Source organism: Haliotis cracherodii, unplaced genomic scaffold (genome assembly GCF_022045235.1).
Source record: "Haliotis cracherodii isolate W230 unplaced genomic scaffold, xgHalCrac1.p SCAF_12, whole genome shotgun sequence".
NCBI lineage: Eukaryota > Metazoa > Mollusca > Gastropoda > Lepetellida > Haliotidae > Haliotis > Haliotis cracherodii.
The window spans coordinates 35,086,137-35,106,103 of NW_027266267.1; positions in this window are offsets into that span (position 1 = coordinate 35,086,137).

The window sequence follows — 19,967 nt, forward strand, 5'->3', positions numbered from 1 at the left end:
ATTTTATTCGGCTAGGCTAGGCAAGGCCAACTAATTCAGTGTCAACACGTCACATTTCCATTTTCGGTTTCTTAAAGACATAAGTTATAAGTATTATTATTGAATTTCTTTCTGACATTTGAATATCTTAAGTGTTTTTATTGTTGTTTTGTGCCTTCGAGTTTATCACTGTAGAGTTCATCTTATCAGTGTCGAGAGTCACCAGAAGAAGCTGACGTCATTTCCTCGCTTCTATCAGGGTATTGTCGGGATCTAATGTACAGTAAAAACGTTGTAGGTAAAGTTTACAGATACCGGATATTCGTACAAAATATTGTCATGAATGACGTTTTTTTCTTACAAATGTGTATCTTTTGTTTTGTTTTGTTACTTACGTAGTGTATTGTGTTTTTTTTACAATGTGAAAATTACCGAACCTGTCCCTATAAGCGTTACAATTTGTATGCAAAAGATATTCATTCTTGGAGTGTTGCCGACTCGTCCATTGTCATCTCCTCATCAAACCTCTTGGATGTCAAAATCGTCGCAACACGTCCTTCCCAATAAGGCAACATGCAAACGTCCAGAAAAGGACAACGCCCACCCTCACACGGCAAGACTGACAACAACCAATTTCAGGAATGACAACGGCCAGGTCGTCATGGCCATCCTGGTCTCCATATTTTCACCCGGTCGAAAATGTATTGGATGCACTGGATCAATCAACGAGTGCGAGCGCGTCAGCAACAGCCACAGTTTCCAAGGGAAGACGATGTCAGTCACCATTTGAACTCTAATGGTGGCCATACAAGATATTAGGAACAGATGACCTTCACCTTGAAAATATACTGTTCCATGTGTGCCGTGTGGAACCTGGGTCGTCAATGACAATGTGTGCCAATTTTGAAGAATCGATCACCATCTGTTGATTATCTATATGATGTATATATTTGGATAAGATAATGATATGTTTCTCAGGCATCAGCTTGTCACTTAAAATCCATCAAACGTATTTTTTCAATTTCCCGCGTCATATCGTGTAACTCACATCGCTACATTAGACGAAAGGCCACGTTAGCCGTCTCAGTACTATGACATATCGGTTGTGATGTTTCTTTGTTGTTTAACGCCGCACTCAGCAATACTCCAGCTACATGACGGCGGTCTGTGAAAAAATCGAGTCTGGACCAGACAATCCAGTGATTGATAACATGGGCATCGATCCACGCAATTGGGATACGATGCCATTCATCAACCAAGCCAGCGAGCCTGACCACCTGATCCCGTTAGTCGCCTCTTAGCATAATCGCATTTTACGGCAAGCATGGGTTGTTGAAGACCTATTCTACCCCGGATTTTCACGGGTCTATCGGTTGCTCCGAAGTCAAAACAAAAGTAGATACATTCGACGACATATTTCTACCGGGGAGAATCGGCATTTTTTTCCTTCTACATATCTCGTGCTGATAGTGACTCTTGTAACAATTCCAAGAAATGTGCATTTAGGTACACAATCTCGTAAGCGACGCTCTAATTGGTCGGATTAAAGGTCGTTCTGAGTAACGGTTGCAAGCACTAAATCAAATATTAGTGTACCAAATCGTGGCATTGAAAAACTGAAGAAGTTGAAATCCTTGAATCACAACACTGATATAACTGATTCTTAAATGCGATGAACCATGTTGTCGCTTTCTTCATTTATTTCGTGTCATTAACATCAAACGTATTGGACAGCAGTTTACAGGAGGGGCAGCGTATCATTCTAAATTTCGTGCTATTTAGTCTAAAGGGTTGTTAACTACCGAATAGCTATCATTTCTAAAAAATATCATTCTTATGGAAGTAGTTGAAATCCTTTCTCTTCATGTCAAAACAGTTTAACTTCAGATAGTTCGAACACTGGAATCTTAGTAATTGCGAGACACTTTGAAAGAAATGGACGTTGATCGATATGTACGTGATTTCATTAACGAAGAGCTGATTGATGAAAATGATATTATCTTGTCAATAAACAATAACCACGCCAGTGAATAACCAGTTTCAGTCATTCGACAAAACACATTCCGGTGAGCACAATAGGCAAAACAACTAAAATTACACTATTCAAAAAAAGAAATGCACAGGTAGATTTTTAGTAAATTGATTGTACCTTATAAAGTCGATATATTTAATTTAATATCATGGATACCAATATGAAGTTTTGGAGCTCAATAGTCACATGTTGTCGCTGTACAAAGACATTGAAACTGTTCATTGTCATGTCACATAAGGCCACGAGGTTGCGCTGTTTCTCGTGTGACCGCCCCGGGCAGCAATCACGGCTCTGCATCACCTCGGCACTGAGTGGATAAGTGTACGAATTCTGTCCTAGGGGATTCTGCGCCATTCTGCTTGTCAGTTGTGAGAGTGTCTGCGGCGTTGGTCAGTTGTGGGAGTGTCTGCGGCGTGTCCTGACGTTGAAGTACACGTTGAACGAGTACATCCCAGAGGTGTTCGATTGTGTTGAGATCTTGAGATCTCGACGGCCAGGACAGGGCGTTGATGTTGGCATTAGTAAAGTAGTCTACCGTGACACGAGCTGTGTGCGGTTGAGCGTTGTCCTGTTGAAACAGTTCCCACTGGCGGTCAATGATTGGAAGAAGGTGAGGTTGAAGAATTTGATTCATGTAGCGATTTCCTGTCAATTTTCCCTGAACCACAACAAAGTCAGATTTCGTGGTGTAGGATATGGCCACACACCCATGACACTACCGCCACCGACATTGTCGAATTCACGTACATAATGTGGGCAAAACGCCCATTTCGACGACGATAAACACGTTGTCTTCCATCTCGCTGGTGAAGAAGAAATCGGGATTCATCGCTAAACCACACTCGTTTCCAGTTTCTCAAATTCCAAGTCTGTAAAGTATGGCACCAACGCAAGCGTCGTTGTCGATGGTTCTGTTGCAAAACAGGAATGGCATTTTCGAACTTGAAAAATGTTGACGATTGAATGACAAGTTATTGGCTCATGCTTGCCTTTTTATAGCCACTACCACGAGTTACGAATGCCATAATTTGCAGATGCACAATGCTTTACTGTTTTCCTCCATGACATGTTTTAACAAGTGTGAAAACAATGGCATTTGAGCCATTGCCATTTGTCGAAAATTAGGCCACGAACATTTTCCTTGAACATATATCCAATTTATATACCGGATTTTTTGTGTAGTCAGGTTCAATGAACTACATACTACCTGTGCGTTTATTTTTTTGAAGTGTATATGAATGGATCGTCACAGAACTGAAGTACTCCTGCCATGCGACGGCGGCATGTAAACAAACCAGACAGTCAAATGATGGACCAGAAATACGTGATACTACTGTTCATTTACCCGCGGGAAAGCGCTAGCTTAATCGCCATCACAACTAAGTTCTTTGAAAATGAACTAGCTAAACCTTTTTACATCTGTTTGTTTGTTGTTTAACGTCGCACTCAGCAATATTCCAGGTATATGACGGCGGTCTGTAAATAACGGAGTGATGAGACTCATACGTGGTACGAGTTGAAAGTGCTAACCAAGAGGTTGTGATAAGTCGCAGATAAATATTAACAACAACAGGTAATTGATAACAACTAGCACAGATAATAGGATAAAGTACATCAAGAATTAAGATGGTAAGACGTTGTTAAGACAAGCATGATTGGGTGCTATTCAAAAGTAGTTGCTATCTATAAAGTTGTACGTTTTCTTATTTACTCGACAACTTGTAGAATGCCAATCAAACATTTCATTTGTGATTCCGAACTTGCTTCGGCCACAGGCCTTTGCACAGAAGGGAATCATTTAGATGTCATCCTTTGGAAATATTAGAAATTATTCCTAGGAAAATGTAATTCGCAATTACATGAAAGCAAAGTGATTTTCTCCCGAAAATTATCAATGCATATAGTATTGCTACATGTAGCATACGTTGTTCTAACCCTACAATGCTGATTGTACAGGGTATTCGATAGCCTAGATTAATTAGTCTGAGTGCAAAGCAGTACTGTGTGTAATCCGTAGAACTGAAACAGGGTAACATCCAATCTTTACCATCATTTAAGAAAAGACCTCTAACAGAAGGACCAGGACTTATACCTTTCGAGGAGTAAGTGAGTGAGTGAGTATGGTTTTACGCCGCTTTGAGCAATATTCTAGCAATATCAGGGCGGGGGACACCAGTGATGGGCTTCACACATTGTACCCATGTCGGGAATCGAACCCGGGTCTTCAGCGTGACGAGCGAACGCTTTAACCCCCCCCCCCCCCCCACACACACACACACACACCCACACACACACCCACACACACTCCCTCTCTGCTCTCTCACTATCTATCCCTCAATGTGGCGCTAAAGCCCACTAGCGTTTACACCATCTTTTGTGAAAATTCAAGATAGTGGTAGCAGTATTGTTCTGTCTCCACGATTTAAGTTGCTAAACAAAGGCACATCTTTTCACACATAATTTTCTTTCTAACCTTAACAGCCGTTCTCTCAAGATTTTTCAATTAATAAACGATGACATTTCGACGACAAAGAGTGTCTAGTCTTTTAGTCATCAAAAATTAACATAAACTGTTTTATTTGTTTTGCTTGGCCTCACATCTACTATTTTAAGAGGCATTTTCTTGCTTTGAAATCATATACATCTTCTTGATTTCAAGATATACACGGCCTGAACGCACGGAGCGTTAACGCTAATTGGTCAGTGAGGCATCCAGTATCATTTGACACGAAAGTAATGGTACTTTCTGAAATATAAACTCCAAATCAATAAACACACAAAGCCCTCTGGGCCCCGACTTATTTTTTTAGATGGCGCAATATGTTAGGTTTACAATCATAAACAAGTGGGTGGAATTATTGGAAATATCAACGGGCACAAGAATTGTCCCACTGTCGGATGTCTCCAAACTTGCCAGTCTCTGTTCTTGGATCTGGAATAACGTTAGAAACTGGCAGGAATTGTGTTTTCAGATATGTATCCCATCCCTGGCGGAATATTACCAGCAAATTAAATCAGGTCGTAAAATACCTCGAGTTGCCCTCATGTCTCTCTGTATATAGGTACAGGAAGCCTTCAGTATACTGTACCATCCTGTATATTTGCCAACAGCAACTGTGGACGGTAGCTCTAATTAACTCAGTGCTACCCTCAACACTTTAGCAGCGCTTCAATCAGCTTCTGCCACAGATACTCACTACAAATAATTTTACCAAATCTCTTTTGCTACAAAACCATAATAGGTGTTTTCGAAAGGGTGAATGCATCTTGCCGCACGGGCGGCACCCGCCTCAAACACTTGAACAAGTCAACTGTTCATCTGAAAAACAACTCGGTGTCACACGATACGAGTCAAAATACAGAATTGCATCATACATCAAGGGATCAATCGAGAGGGACGACTTAAGCGTTACGCGTTCCCTTTATGTGAAGCATAAAGCCTTTAATGTCGTCATTTGGCAAACCTTTAAGATGCTTCGTCATCCCATGAAGAATACAAAGATCGGCACACGCCTCTTACTCCAAAGCTCTTTGGTCAGGATTACAACACTCAATGTCTGGATGTGGAAGAGATTTCAAAATGTCCCCTTTTTTGACATGTCTCTTGATTTTGGAAATAGCTTTTGTTACTTTTATTTTACAAGTGGTAAAATCATATTCAACCTCGTTATACCAGCTTATGATGTATGATGTAATGCTCCCAACGTTGTCAGTTATGCATCCATTTGTGCCCTATACTTCCGATTGTTATATTTGGTTCATTTTGTTCTCTGAAGAGTTGAACAGCAAAACGGTTGTTCAGTGACACCAGTCAACATAGTCATCATGGTTAGGTACTAGTTTTGAATGCAATGCTGTCACAACGAAAAGTTCATTCTTCTGAGGTATAATCTAAGGTAAAAGACAGATGCAAAGCGGTGCCTTATCCACGTCAGTTGTCATCAATGTATTCGAACGGTTGTTGGTATAAAGCTCCAGCGTCCTGTGGGTTATTGCATAGTGTCTGTTGTCATAAGCAACCATCCTTAAGATGTAGTTACTAACATGTTTGAAGATTTTGCTGGTGTTCCTCGACAATGACCTCATCATAATGTCTCTGTTTACGTTAAAGTACAGTATATCTCTAATTGGGTCCACTGCTAAGGACTTCATGCCAGGTTCTTCAAGCAGTATGTTAAGAAGCGTACCGTTGTAGGTAAGTGACATGAGTCTGGAAGAGGACATAACATATAGGATGCTCCGATAAGTGTCAACAGCAAGTTGAAGTTGATTTTTCCCCGAAATCGTATAAATCGTTACTAGATTGACAGGATTAATGAAGCTTCTGCATATGTCACTTTTACTGCTGATGAACAATAACGCTTCAACATCGTCTACCACAAGAAAGTCTATCCAGACACCTGCTTTGATCTCTGTAGATCCTTGTCCGTCCAAGCGTGCAGACAATAAGCCGTGTCTTGTTCCTACCAGTATTTGCCTTATGGAAGGGATGAAACAAAGATCATTGATTTTCTCTTGAGTCATCTTAGGAAAGGTTTGTATCGAGTTGTTGTATATGTTCAGCTGAGAAAAGTGGATACTTGATCCGCGTGGTATTATCAGAAGATGTGTCCGAATCTGCAGTGTTCTTGATGTTGTCAACATCTTTCCTGTATCGTACATAAATGCCAAAGGGTAAAGAAATCAAACCAAGGTACAGAAGACACTATTTGAAATGGTATGATAATGTGTTTGCAAATTGATTTATAATTTATAATTATGTTCAATTAATAACTTATTATTTGATAACAGCATTATAAACCGCTAGACAATTTATTCTATCTTGTAAAAGGTTCTCACCATTCTGAGTGGATTGATGACGTAGATCTGCCTTGTCGGTAGGATCCCGTGTTCTTAATGCAGGCTCTTCATTGACGACGGTCATTGCTGTTTTAAACATGAAAATGTTTATAAATCATATGTGTACGCGAATGGTTTGACCATTCCTTGAATCAAGTTATTTCATGTCTGTATACTGTGGGTGAGGTGAGGTGAAGTGGGGTTTAATGTCACTTCCAAGATTATTGCACTTTTATAGCGACTTGCAAGTGGCATTAATGGGTTAAAACAAGGACCGATCGGCTTGGTGTCAGTATACTTTGTCTAAGTGTGGTATTCATGTTAAACTGCGGCATGGTATCCCTGTGGACCAGCACTACAAATCAGCATTAGTACTGGTACAAGCAGCCACACACACACGTCGCTATATAAGTGCAATAATCTTGAGCATCAAGGTAAACCCCATTTCACCTCACCTCGAATCGCCTGACAGTGATTACTGCTTTAATGCCATATGTACGGAGCTAAAAAAGAAACGTCCGATTTTTAAAATGACTTAACTGAAATATATCTGCAGTGACCTGGTTGATAGATAGCACAAACGTGTTCTGGTTTGAAACCCGCAAGTAAACTGGGCATTATTCAACGTTGCAACCACATTCTTCAAAACATGCGCGTGTGTTACATGTCGTATGCGTGAATCTTAAGGTGATTGGTTATCATTGACAGCTATTGTTAGAACACATGAGAAAACACCGAGAACACAATTTTTTCCCACGATTATCTTTAAAACAAATGCCAGGAATTCCCAATAATGTCCGTGACAGAATCATAGGAATGTTGCACATTCAGGTCAGTACAATGCTACCTGAACAACCGTTACTGCACGACGTTGACGGTGAGTGTGGGCTCGTTCACATCTGCATTGGACTCTATGTGAATGGCAAGGCATGCTTTTTAGTGATGAATCCTGTTCTTCACTCTCATGAGGTGACGGTCGACATCGGATGTATAGATGTAAGAAAAATGTTATGCTGACGCTTGTGTTCCAGAGAGAGATAGGTTTGGAGGAGCTGGATCTGTAATGGTTTGTGATGGAATTGCACACGGCCATCGCACAGTTCCTTTTCGTAGAAATTTGAATGCGATTCGCTAAAGGGACGAGATTCTTGTCAACATGAAGTTTCAGCATGACAATGCCACAAGTCACACCGCACACATGACAAGGGACCTCCTGCAGGCAAACCTCCAGACATGAATTCAACATGAATTCAACATTAATTGGTTGGTTGGTTTGTTGTTTAACGCCGCACTCATTAATATTCCAGTTATATGACGGCGGTCTGTAAATAATCGAGTCTGGGCCAGACAATCAAGTGATTAATATCATGAGAATCGATCCAGACAATTTGGATCGATGACATGCATCAACCAAGTCAGCAAACCTGACCACCCGATCCCGTTAGTCGCCTCTTACGACAAGCATAGTCGCCTTTTACGGGAAGCAGGGGTTGCTGAAGACCTATTCTACCCCGGATCTTCACGGGTCTGTTGATATGTACTCACTAGGCAGAGCATGTCTTAGAATATTATATCATAGTTTACACCATCATGACAATGAGATGTAATTTTGGTTAAAAAATAGTGCGACGTTTCTTTTTTTTTCAGTACACTTTTTACCCAGCTAAATTGTTTGGTTTTCTCTGTCATCTAGTCTTTATTTTAACTGTCATGCATTTAGTATAGTGAGTATGTAATGGGGAGATGTTTGCTTTTCAGTTATTCTGCAATCTACAGAGGAATGCGTTGCAGCAGAGGCAGATCTAAAAATAACATCCATCGCAGCAGTGGTAGCAGCATTTACACCCAATCTCATTAAAATCAAATCTTAGCTTTCGCTATCGTTAAACGATGTGAGGAGATCCCATTACGGGTCACGTCAGAATGACCTTTCACGCGACCAATCAAAGCGTCGCTTACCAGATCATGAAAGTGACAGTCGGAATATGTTTCCTAATCATGCAACCACAAAAACGTTAACACGGGGTAATCGGAACGACAGTAACGGCCTGTACGACAGATTCCGTCAAAATTATCGTCTGTCTCTCGCTTCTGTTCGATAAACATTTGAACGGAGGAGGCGTTGTACAGCACGGCGGAAGCACTGCCATACAATCTCAACCATATATTAGAAGTAGTATAGTGTCACTAGGCAGGAGCTGGTTTTGGTAGACCATGGTAGACCACCAGACTGAAAGAGCCCCCCAGCCTATCGGAGCGAGCGCAAGTCACGTGATCGGATAGGATGACTCATGCATCAACAGCGCGTCGGGAAAGGGTGGGGAATGAAAGGTGTGTGTGTTTATAAGGCAGAAAAGAATTCATAAGAAAACAAAAGTAAAAGGTTATGAATAGAGCTATGTGTATGGCGTGCTACCCTAAATAGACAGACCGTACCCGTCAGCCCAGTTTGAATTGAGCGCGCTTGACAACTCACGTTATATATTCAAATAACCCGCGCTCGCTAGAGCGTGCGACCTGGTTTGATGAATACAGGGTGTGTGTTGAAAGTACATCATACCACAATAGAGACGGGTTATGTCAACACGATATACGCCGGGTAATGTAGGGAAAAAAATGTACGTCGAGCTGGATCAAATTCATCTTGTACGGTCTACACGTTGTACACCACGAACGTTAGACAACCTGTATAGAAAAAAAAAATATATAGACAAAATAGATAAGACTACGCAATCAGCAAGCTAGCAGTGTCGTTTAATTACGTTTAGCGCGCAAGAACGAGCTAATGTATAGCAGAGAGACTAAGCGACCGACCGCCCATAACAATGTCAACATACCCCGGCCGTACAATTAATGTTAACATACCAACCTCGCCTGAAGTTTCCCATTCATAAATTGTCTGACCAGTGTCCCGTATTTATGATATGTTAGGGAAGATGTGTTGTACATTTGTTATTTTAAAAGGGAGTTAGTTCAGAGAGGATATATATATGGGTATTCCCCTCATTAAACCTTTCTTTCGTTGGTGTCTATTACACGTATCCGGTTTTTAATACATTTGAATGATGTAGGAAAGTATGTGCGTGTAGATGTTGTACCTATATCCGAACACGAATGTATGACACCTTTCAATAGATGAATTACGGTTCTAACCACGACACGCAACATGACTATGAGCGTGGTTAGCAGTTCATATTTATAAACACATCGTAAATGGCAGATTTCTGATAAATGAACTCGCCCGCACACATGTCTATAGGGTTATGTTCGCCAGAACTGTTAACAGTGACACATTGATAACAGGAAGGGTGCGTGGAATGCACTCGTCCTTGTAAGGGTAAAATACGCGTTTAAACTCACCATTTAAACGATGACATTACTTTTTAGATGTATTGGTATCAGTGAGTGAGTGAATTTAGTTTTACGCCACACTCGGCATTATTCCAGCTCTAGGACGGTGATCTGTCAATAAACGAGCTTGGACCAGACAATCCAGTGATCAACAGCATGAGCAGCGATCTGTGCAACTAGGAACCGATGGCACGTGTCATCCGAGTCGGTGAGACTGACCAACCGATCCCCGTCAGTAAGCATGGGTTACTGAAGGTCGATTCTATAACCCGGGACCTTCACGGGTGTAGTATGACGAAGACTATATACTAATATGCAAAAAAAACTGAGAAAAACCAAACCAATTCATTCGTATCATTTATTGATTCGAGTCAATTGGTTCCATACAAAGCTGTGATATACGAATGGACAATAGTATTCACTCTGGAACATTATTTAGTCACTCATATACACATGCTGCTGCTGCTGAAGGCCCTATTGTTTAAACAGCCAGTCCATGTTTTGAAACACATTTCGCACTGTTGAATGTTTTAAGGTTGAATGGTTGTCTATAGTCTATGCTTTATCCATTGCTTGTAACGATTTCCGTCCAGGGGGTCCCAGTTTCACAATTCCTCTCACGTAGAGGGAAATTCGGCGTTTCTTATCGTTCAAACGCCTCAGTTTACGAGGTGTTTTCAAAATATGAATCAAACTAGACGCGTGGCGTTGACTCGGCATTCTCTTCAGACTGTTAGACTGATACAGTAGTGATGGGTATTTATGCCTAATCGTTCTGCTCACGATCGTCATCCTCCTCCTCGTCATCGCCGTCGTTATCCTCTGCAACGCAATCAGATTCAGTCTCACTTTCTATTTCCGGCATATCCATCAAAGGCAGGATCTCTTTCATCTTGGGTTTTAGGAGGAGTTGGATTTTATTTTTGAGAACGGATTGTTCCGTGGAAGGATTCATGTCTCCCAGGTTGTATAGCATGTTTTGAAACAGAGGTGCCTCTTTAAAGTACGTGGTATATTCCATAGCATAGTTGAGAGTACTACGCACTAGATCCTCCCACCTCAGTTTCATTCTTCTCTCAATCCATTCTTGCGTTCGTCCCTGTCGCTTGTACTGTTTTTCCTGCAGTTTCATCTTGTCATGAAACGTATCGTACACCTGCTTCCAGATGCGTTGTAAGCCTACATTTTGCCACTCCTCGGCTTCCATTTTAGTGAATGTTGACTTCCCGCGTGGAGGTTTGACGGCAAGACCACTGCCTTTCTGGGAAGAGGCTAGGTCGTCAAAGTCACTGTCATCGTCATCACTCTCGAGTCTGGCACGCTTTCTCTTAGGTTGAAGGCTATTGGCCGGACACCAGTGTTTGATATGTCGCTGCAGATCGTGCATGTTATCTATCAGCACCCCGCAATCTGCGCAAGCCGTGGCCATAGTCAATGATGTCTCACTACTCGTGTCTGAATCGGTTTCAATTGGAGTGAGCTGATGTTGGGGCAATCTCTCTTCTTGTGTCAGAGGACTATCCAGAGATTCTGTTGTAGTCAACTTCTCCCTACGCAGATCAGGTTCAGACTGTGCTGTTGTTCTCCTGTTTTCCTCATTTATGAGGTTAACATGCAGTCGATCCTTATCTTTGGTGGTAGGTTTTAGATCGATGGTGAGTTGTCCATAGGGTGTTTCAGCAACCTTTTCATACATAGCCATAAAGTGATCCATATGTTCGGGGAAAATTCTACGAGCGAAGAGTTTGATTTGCTGTTTATCTATGGGGGAATGAAACAGGGTGACATAATGCGCGTTCAAAGCAATGTCTCTCGATTCCTTACCTCTCGGAAACAGATTTTGTATCAAGAGAAAGATCAATACATTCTTGTGATGTGAGGTTTGAGTAAACAGCCGCGAAATACGCTTGTCGTGCTTTGCTTCGGCCAGGAAATCATCCAGGACCAACACGTTCTGTTGACGAGCATCAAAGTAATCCTCGTCCAAGATATCGTAGGGAATTCCTTTTACAAAGGTCAGCTGAGGCAGCTGCTCACCGAGGTCCTGATATAATGGCTGCCATTGAGTATAACACCAAACGATGCGGGTAGGTTGGGGTTGGATCAGGCCATGCCGAAGTACATGAGAGGTAAACACAGACTTTCCACAACCACTGGGTCCCACAACGAGGGCATTTGAGGGAATCAGGAACTTGAATTGTTCTCGAAGATCAGATATACATGGTAAATGAGGCAGCCACGAGTGGACTTGCGATGGCGGCGGCGGCGGCGGCGGCAGATGTGCTTGTAACGGCAGGTTGGCTTGACGCAGCGGCGGCGGTGGGTGGACTTGCGGCGGCGGCGGCGTTAGCGAGTGGGCTTGTAATGGCGGGTGGATTTGCGGCGGCGGTAGCGGATGGGCTTGCGGCGGCGGCGTTAGCGGGTAGGCTTGTAATGGCGAGTGGACTTGCGGCGGCGGGTGGGCTTGTAACGGCGGCGGCGGTATGCTATGTTTATTTCTCCTGTGTCGTAACATGACATCTCTCCTTGAAAACATTTTTTCACAGTCCGGACAGGTGGCAACCCCCATGGCGATCCAATACGGTGTGCGATTAGAGGGTATGAAGCTTTCTTTTATACCCTTGACTCTGTTGACGCTTCAAGGCAGCAAGTGCCCGTTCCACCACAGCCTTCACCTCCGACACATGTTGTATTTTCACGGTTTGGGGTGTTGTCTTCGATCCCTGTTTGGTTGTCATCGTTTTCATTTTAGGTGTTACCTGTCTCTTCTTTGTCTTCAGCGTCGACTTCTTGGCTGCTTGTCGTTTCTTTCTCTGTTGTGATTTTCTCAACGTAGTCTTCCTAAATATATCTCTAGGGTCAAGTCTAATCTCTGATGCTTTCTTCATGTTGTTCACGTCCAATCCGTTTGCTGGCGAGAGTAAAACTGTTTGTCGGGCTACACTACTGTAGAGTTTATAATGTCTTACACGTGCAGGGAATCTTGGAAGACACCCTTTTCTTCACAGCACACTTGTGAGTATGTTAAAAAAGTGATCATATTAGTATATAGTCTTCGTCATACTACACCCGTGCAGGTACCGGGTTATAGAATCGACCTTCAGTAACCCATGCTTATCGGCGACTGACGGGGATCGGTTGGTCAGTCTCGCCGACTCGGATGACACGTGCCATCGGTTCCTAGTTGCACAGATCGCTGCTCATGCTGTTGATCACTGGATTGTCTGGTCCAAGCTCGTTTATTGACAGACCACCGCCCTAGAGCTGGAATAATGCCGAGTGTGGCGTAAAACTAAATTCACTCACTCACTGATACCAATACATCTAAAAAAGTAATGTCATCATTTAAATGGTGAGTTTAAACGCGTATTTTACCCTTACAAGGACGAGTGCATTCCACGCACCCTTCCTGTTATCAAATGTGTCACTGTTTACAGTTCTGGCGAACATAACCCTATAGACATGTGTGCGGGCGAGTTCATTCATCAGGAATCTGCCATTTACGATGTGTTTATAAATATGAACTGCTAACCACGCTCATAGTCATGTTGCGTGTCGTGGTTAGAACCGTAATTGATCTATTGAAAGGTGTCATACATTCGTGTTCGGATATAGGTACAACATCTACACGCACATACTTTCCTACATCATTCAAATGTATTAAATACCGGATACGTTTAATAGACACCAACGAAAGAAAGGTTTAATGAGGGGAATACCCTTATATATATCCTCTCTGAACTAACTCCCTTTTAAAATAACAAATGTACAACACATGTTCGCTAACATATCATAAATACGGGACACTGGTCACACAATTTATGAATGGGAATCTTTAGGCGAGGTTGGTATGTTAACATAAATTGTACGGCCGGGGTATGTTGACATTGTTATGGGCGGTCGGTCGCTTAGTCTCTCTGCTATACATTAGCTATGAATAAACCTACTTCGACATATATTTCCAATAAAACATTTTCCTCGTCAAACAATTTTCCATGATAAACTCTGTTCTCTCTTCGAATTAAGGGTGAGTATTGTAAACATGAAAATGTCTTATAGATTGCTTCGATCTCTTCCCCATTAAACCTAGCTTCGTGCTATCACATTGCTACATGTACTCATCAGTTTTCTATTGAACATAGACATGGTTCTATCCATACGTATTTCGAACCATCTATTGTCAAAATAGCACGTTCTGAAGTAAAAACTGTGCACATCATGTTACACGGTTAAAACTGAAACCGTAGGGCTTATTTGTCATCGCGTTAAATGGAAACGCTAGCGTTGAAACATCAACTATGCAAGTCGGGACAGGGTTGAATAAGTGAACGCCCTCTATACAAATGGTTCACAATAGTACGCAGCGCGGGGTGATTCGAAATCCGGCTGCCTTCAGCGTTATAGTCAATGCAGGGTGACGTGACGACCTCGTTGTTGCGCGCTAAACGTAATTAAACAACACTGCTAGCTTGCTGATTGCGTAGTCTTATCTCTTTTGTCTATATTTTGTTTTCTATACAGGTTGTCTCACGTTCATGGTGTACAACGTGTAGACCCTACAAGATGAATTTGATCCAGCTAGACGTACATTTTTGTGTGTGCCTACATTACCCGGCGTATATCGTGTTGACATAACCCGTCTCTATTGTGGTATGATGTACTTTTAACACACACCCTGTATTCATCAAACCAGGTCGCACGCTCTAGCGAGCGCGGGTTATTTGAATATAGGTCCACGTGAGTTGTCAAGCGCGCTCAATTCAAACTGGGCTGACGGGTACGGTCTGTCTATTTAGGGCAGCACGTTATACACATAGCTCTATTCATAACCTTTTACTTTTGTTTTCTTATGAATTCTTTTCTGCCTTATAAACACACACACCTTTCATTCCCCACCCTTTCCCGACGCGCTGTTGATGCATGAGTCATCCTATCCGAACACGTGACTTGCGCTCGCTCCGATGGCTGGGGGGCTCTTTCAGTCTGGTGGTCTACCATGGTCTACCAAAACCAGCTCCTGCCTAGTGACACTATACTACTATTAGACATTCCAGAATGTTCGTTTGTTCAGTTTTCAAAATTTTAATCGAGACCTATGTCAACATATTTTTGAAGCGTAGACTGAAATTGAAGTCGCCAGGTTGTAACGAGTGCCGTAGAGCTCGAGAAAGCTACTTTCTAATTCGTTGATGTCGACTTCTTGTTAGTAATTTCAATGGTCGGTCAAAGTCAGTCTCATTAAAATCAGATCTTAGTTCTGGCTATCGCTAAACAAAGATCTGAGGACATCCCATTATGGGTCACGCCAGCTCGACCTTTCATCCAACCAATCAGAGCGTAGCTTACCAGATCCTGAAAGTGACAGTCGGAATGTGTTTTCTAGTCATGCAACCTCGATATATTTAACAGAGGGTATTCCGAACGACAGTTACGGGTTTAATGATTATATCCATACAATCTATGCCATCTATAAGCCATTCAAGAATGTTGTTTTGGTCAGTTTTAAAAATATGTTTCGAAGCGTAGTCGCCAATTTGAAACTAGTGCTGTAAAGCTCGGGATAGCTGCCTTCTGATTGGCAAATTTCCTGTCAGTCATTTCATTGGTCAGTCAATGTTCGCGAAAGGTCGTTCTGACGTGACCCGTAATGGGATGTCCTCAGATCTTTGGTAAGCTGTAGCGAAAACTAAGATCTGATTTTAATGAGATTGGGTCAAAGTTCGCGAAAGGTCGCTATGACGTGACCCGTATTGGGATGTTCTCAGAGAACTTAGATCTGATTTTAATGAGATTACATTTACACCAAATGCCGTATCTACACCGATAGCATCAGTGTTAGCAGTAGTAGAAAGTAGCAGCAATGACGTTAATATCTGTTTTTAGAGTAACATTTACAGCAGTAGAGGTAGCAGTTGTAGAGATACTAACATTAACATCAGTATCTGAATCTCTAGTAACAGCAATAGAAGCAATTAAAGCAGAAGTAGAAAATACAAGTATTTTCACCAATTTATGCAACAATGAAATGATACTAGCAGTGGCAAAACTAGAAGCAAATATTCATGTACTCAAGGTGCAATCATCGTAATATGGATAGCAGTGGCAACGGGAGTCGAAACACAAAGCATTTACACCAACATCAGCATCTTGCGTATCATTACGGCAGTACTATCGATATACCAAACTTACATTTCACGCACTTCATCTTCTTCGTTCTGCTGAGAATCAGTTTGGAGTTTTCTGCACATTTCATCAAAGTGGGTTCTCCCTTCAATGATAAACGATGTAAAAACAAATGATTTGTATCAGAGTGACTATTTAAAAAAAAATGATATTGAAAACTTGAGCAATCCCTAAAGAAATTGAACACTAAAACAGCCAAACCAGAAGCTTACTGCGGTATCAGAAAAAGACCGCATGTTCTTGAATTTGAAATTTGCACACAAGAATTCCACAATATTCAAAATACCACCAATTGCTCCTAAATGTATATGAGTTCAATTTTATAAAAATTGGTCACGTGGAGGTACCATTTTGGCTGCCAAAACTGTATCTCAATTTCACTGTGGGATGTTGCCAATGCACAAACTGAAATCGACCAGTCACCTCTCATCCAAAGTCTGGCTACCCTACATGGGAAGTTTGTAGTGGTTCCTTAAATCCTTAAATAATATACTACTCAAAACAACTTGAGAACCATCTAATTCTTTCATATTACTATAGGTAATCTGGCATGGCATGATAGAGTACTTCGTTTGAGTAGAATATAACCAGTGTGAGTAACAAACAGTAAAATAACTATTTGATCAAAGAAAATGGTGCAAGGGGAATATCAAATAATTAATATTTATTAATATTATTCATAAGGCAAGTATAAATCTGGCCAATACATGGTTCATTGCTGTCAGCGTTTGGCTTGACTTTAAAACCTGGCATGGTTAGACTCTAAGATATATCCATTCCCCTTTTGTACTGGGTTCAAAACTCCATACAGTTCCGTACAATTTTATTGACCCTTAACACAATCAAGTAAGGACATTCTAAAAGTATTTGAGACAAGTACGATTAATACCATGTGGATTCTAAAATACTCCGTTCAGTTCTGTCAAAACACTATCTATGGAATCCTAGACGAGACAGCGTCACCGTTACAAAACCAAGATGAAAGTGTCAATATTATTCTAAGCACAGTACATCAAGGCAACATTGTGATATTTATCGCATGTTGGTGCTGTCGCCCTTTCAATAATGTTGTTTATTTGGACCAAAGGATGACAATGCGAGAACGTAAAGTTTTTCAATGTCAAAATATGTCATATCTTCGCATTGCCGCCCTATCTAAAATGTGTAAAAAATAGACATTAGAATGCACGACAGCTTGAAAATGCGACAATGCAACATACTTATATATCGCATTGATACCCTTTACCATAAATGGTGTGCCTGTGTAGCCAGTGAATTAATCTTGACATGCGCTGAAAAGGTTACAACCTTTTCAAACTTCATAGGTCGTGTTTAACTCAAATCATCCTGAAACCAAACCACCAATGGCAATATGCATTTAGGGTTACGTTTCTCAAAACGAAAACAAATCGTTTATCGTTTCTCTAACAACTACTTCTTGTATTGTAGGTGTCGTTTTCATAAACACTTTGTATTTCATTTAACTGCTCATTGCCAACTGATTTTCAAATAGATGAGAGAGCACGGTTGGTCCAGTCACCTTAGGCGGCGGAAAGTTGCAATTCCGGCTCCTAGGCGTGACAGAATCCTCTGACCCTAGGATGGAATCCCAGATTCGCCTTAAACAAGCTTCTTTTTACATGCATTGTGAGCACCATACTCCTGCATGTGGGTTTCACGCTAACATTAGTAAGTTAGGACCACCCCTCCACAAACAAAAGGCAATAAAGTTGTAAAAAGATTAAAGAGCCTTTGTCGTAATGAGTTGAAGCATTTTATCATTGGTTCAACTTATGTGAATAATATATTGTAGAAATTTGCACCAGTGTATAGAAGCTGCCTCAATTCATGCATAATTGTTTTAACCCATTAATGACGATCGCAAGCCAGGGTAAAAACAAGAAACATCTTTTTAAGTATTTTGAATTAAACTGCCAAAATTCCACTCTCAAAGCAAACAACATATCCACTAGACCACGGAGATCAGTTATGGACAAACCACCAAGTCGAATAACTTCAACATTTTACTAGTTGCATTACTTGCATTATAAAAGTATGACAGAATACTGCAAATCCAGGATGCATGCAAGAGCGAGGTGGCCAATCAGGTCGGGTCGTGGTCAGAATATTGTGTTTGAGTGGGAAATCGATGTTAATATGCGACATGCTATCTCTGTGGGCTAGCACTAAGAAATCATGATCCATCTGAACAAGCATAAGCAGACATACATGAACACACACACACACACACACACACACACACACACACACACACACACACACACACACACACACACACACACTCATTCACATGTATATATACACACTCATCTCACCTTGCGAATAAACATCTGCTTCCTCTCAGTCTTCACACTGTTGTTTGATCCAGGTTCGCAGGTCAGATCAGAAGAAGAGAACGTGTAAAACATGCATCCACCCATATGGCGACACAAGTCCTCACACATCTTTGGGCCAAATGGACTCCTTGCATGTTTTATCTGGTCAAAAGTTCTTAACTCAACAATTTGGAGAAGAAATCCAAATTGCAATATTTTGAGAGCATGCATATCCTTCGTTCTGGAGAACAGGCTATTTACTTATGAATAGATTCAATACTGTATCTGGTGGTCATGACAAATCGCTCACAAAGCAATGTGTATTATTCCTATTTATAGTTAATGATGTGAAGAACGTGGATGTATGAAAAACTATTGACATTTGACAAGTGAAACTTGATAAAATAACCTGAAATAGAAAACTGAGCTTGACAGACCATTCTGAGACAAATTGTAAGACGATCCAAAAGACGGAATTTGCTTTCTTTATATGGACAATCAATCTCTATATCAATAAAAAATATAACCACCTCTTTGGAAAAGTGGACTATGTATTATTGAAGTTACCATTTGGGATTCAAACGTACTCAGCAACCTATGCCTGTCTTAAGAGGCAATTACATGTATCGGTTGGACAGGGAAGGTGACATGCTTTCTTGGTAAGAGGCAATTAAAAGTATCGGGTGCACTGTTTCCAGTTTCGTGGATTGTTTGTTTGTTGTTTAACGCCGCACTAAGCAATACTTCATCTTTATGACGGCGGTCCCTGAGCCTCACCAACCTATCCCGCCAGTCGACTCTTACCACAAGCACATTTGAATTTTACGAAAAGCATGGGCTGCTGAAGACCTACTTTATTCCAAATCGTCGTGGGTGTTTTCGTGGATTGATGCTCATGATGATACTTACTACATAGTGCCCAGACTGAAAAATTGCTGAGAGCAATAATAAAAGTTAATATTATTATTATTATTATTATTATTATTATTATTATTATTATTATCATTATTTACAGATTAGAATAAAAAATGCATCAATGAGGGTTTGGGTGATCCTGGCACATTCAGGCTGGTCAGGTTCATCATCAGCTCAGGGCCGTTGCCCCCTCTACAAGCAGCCCAGACAGGAAATGGGACTTCTCCCAGGAAGTGCTGCCTAGTCAAACCCACCCAGAACTTTTCGGAGAATGTGACTCCCTAACACTGCAGCCTTCTGCATTACCCAGATTGTCAGAAGGGATGTATTCC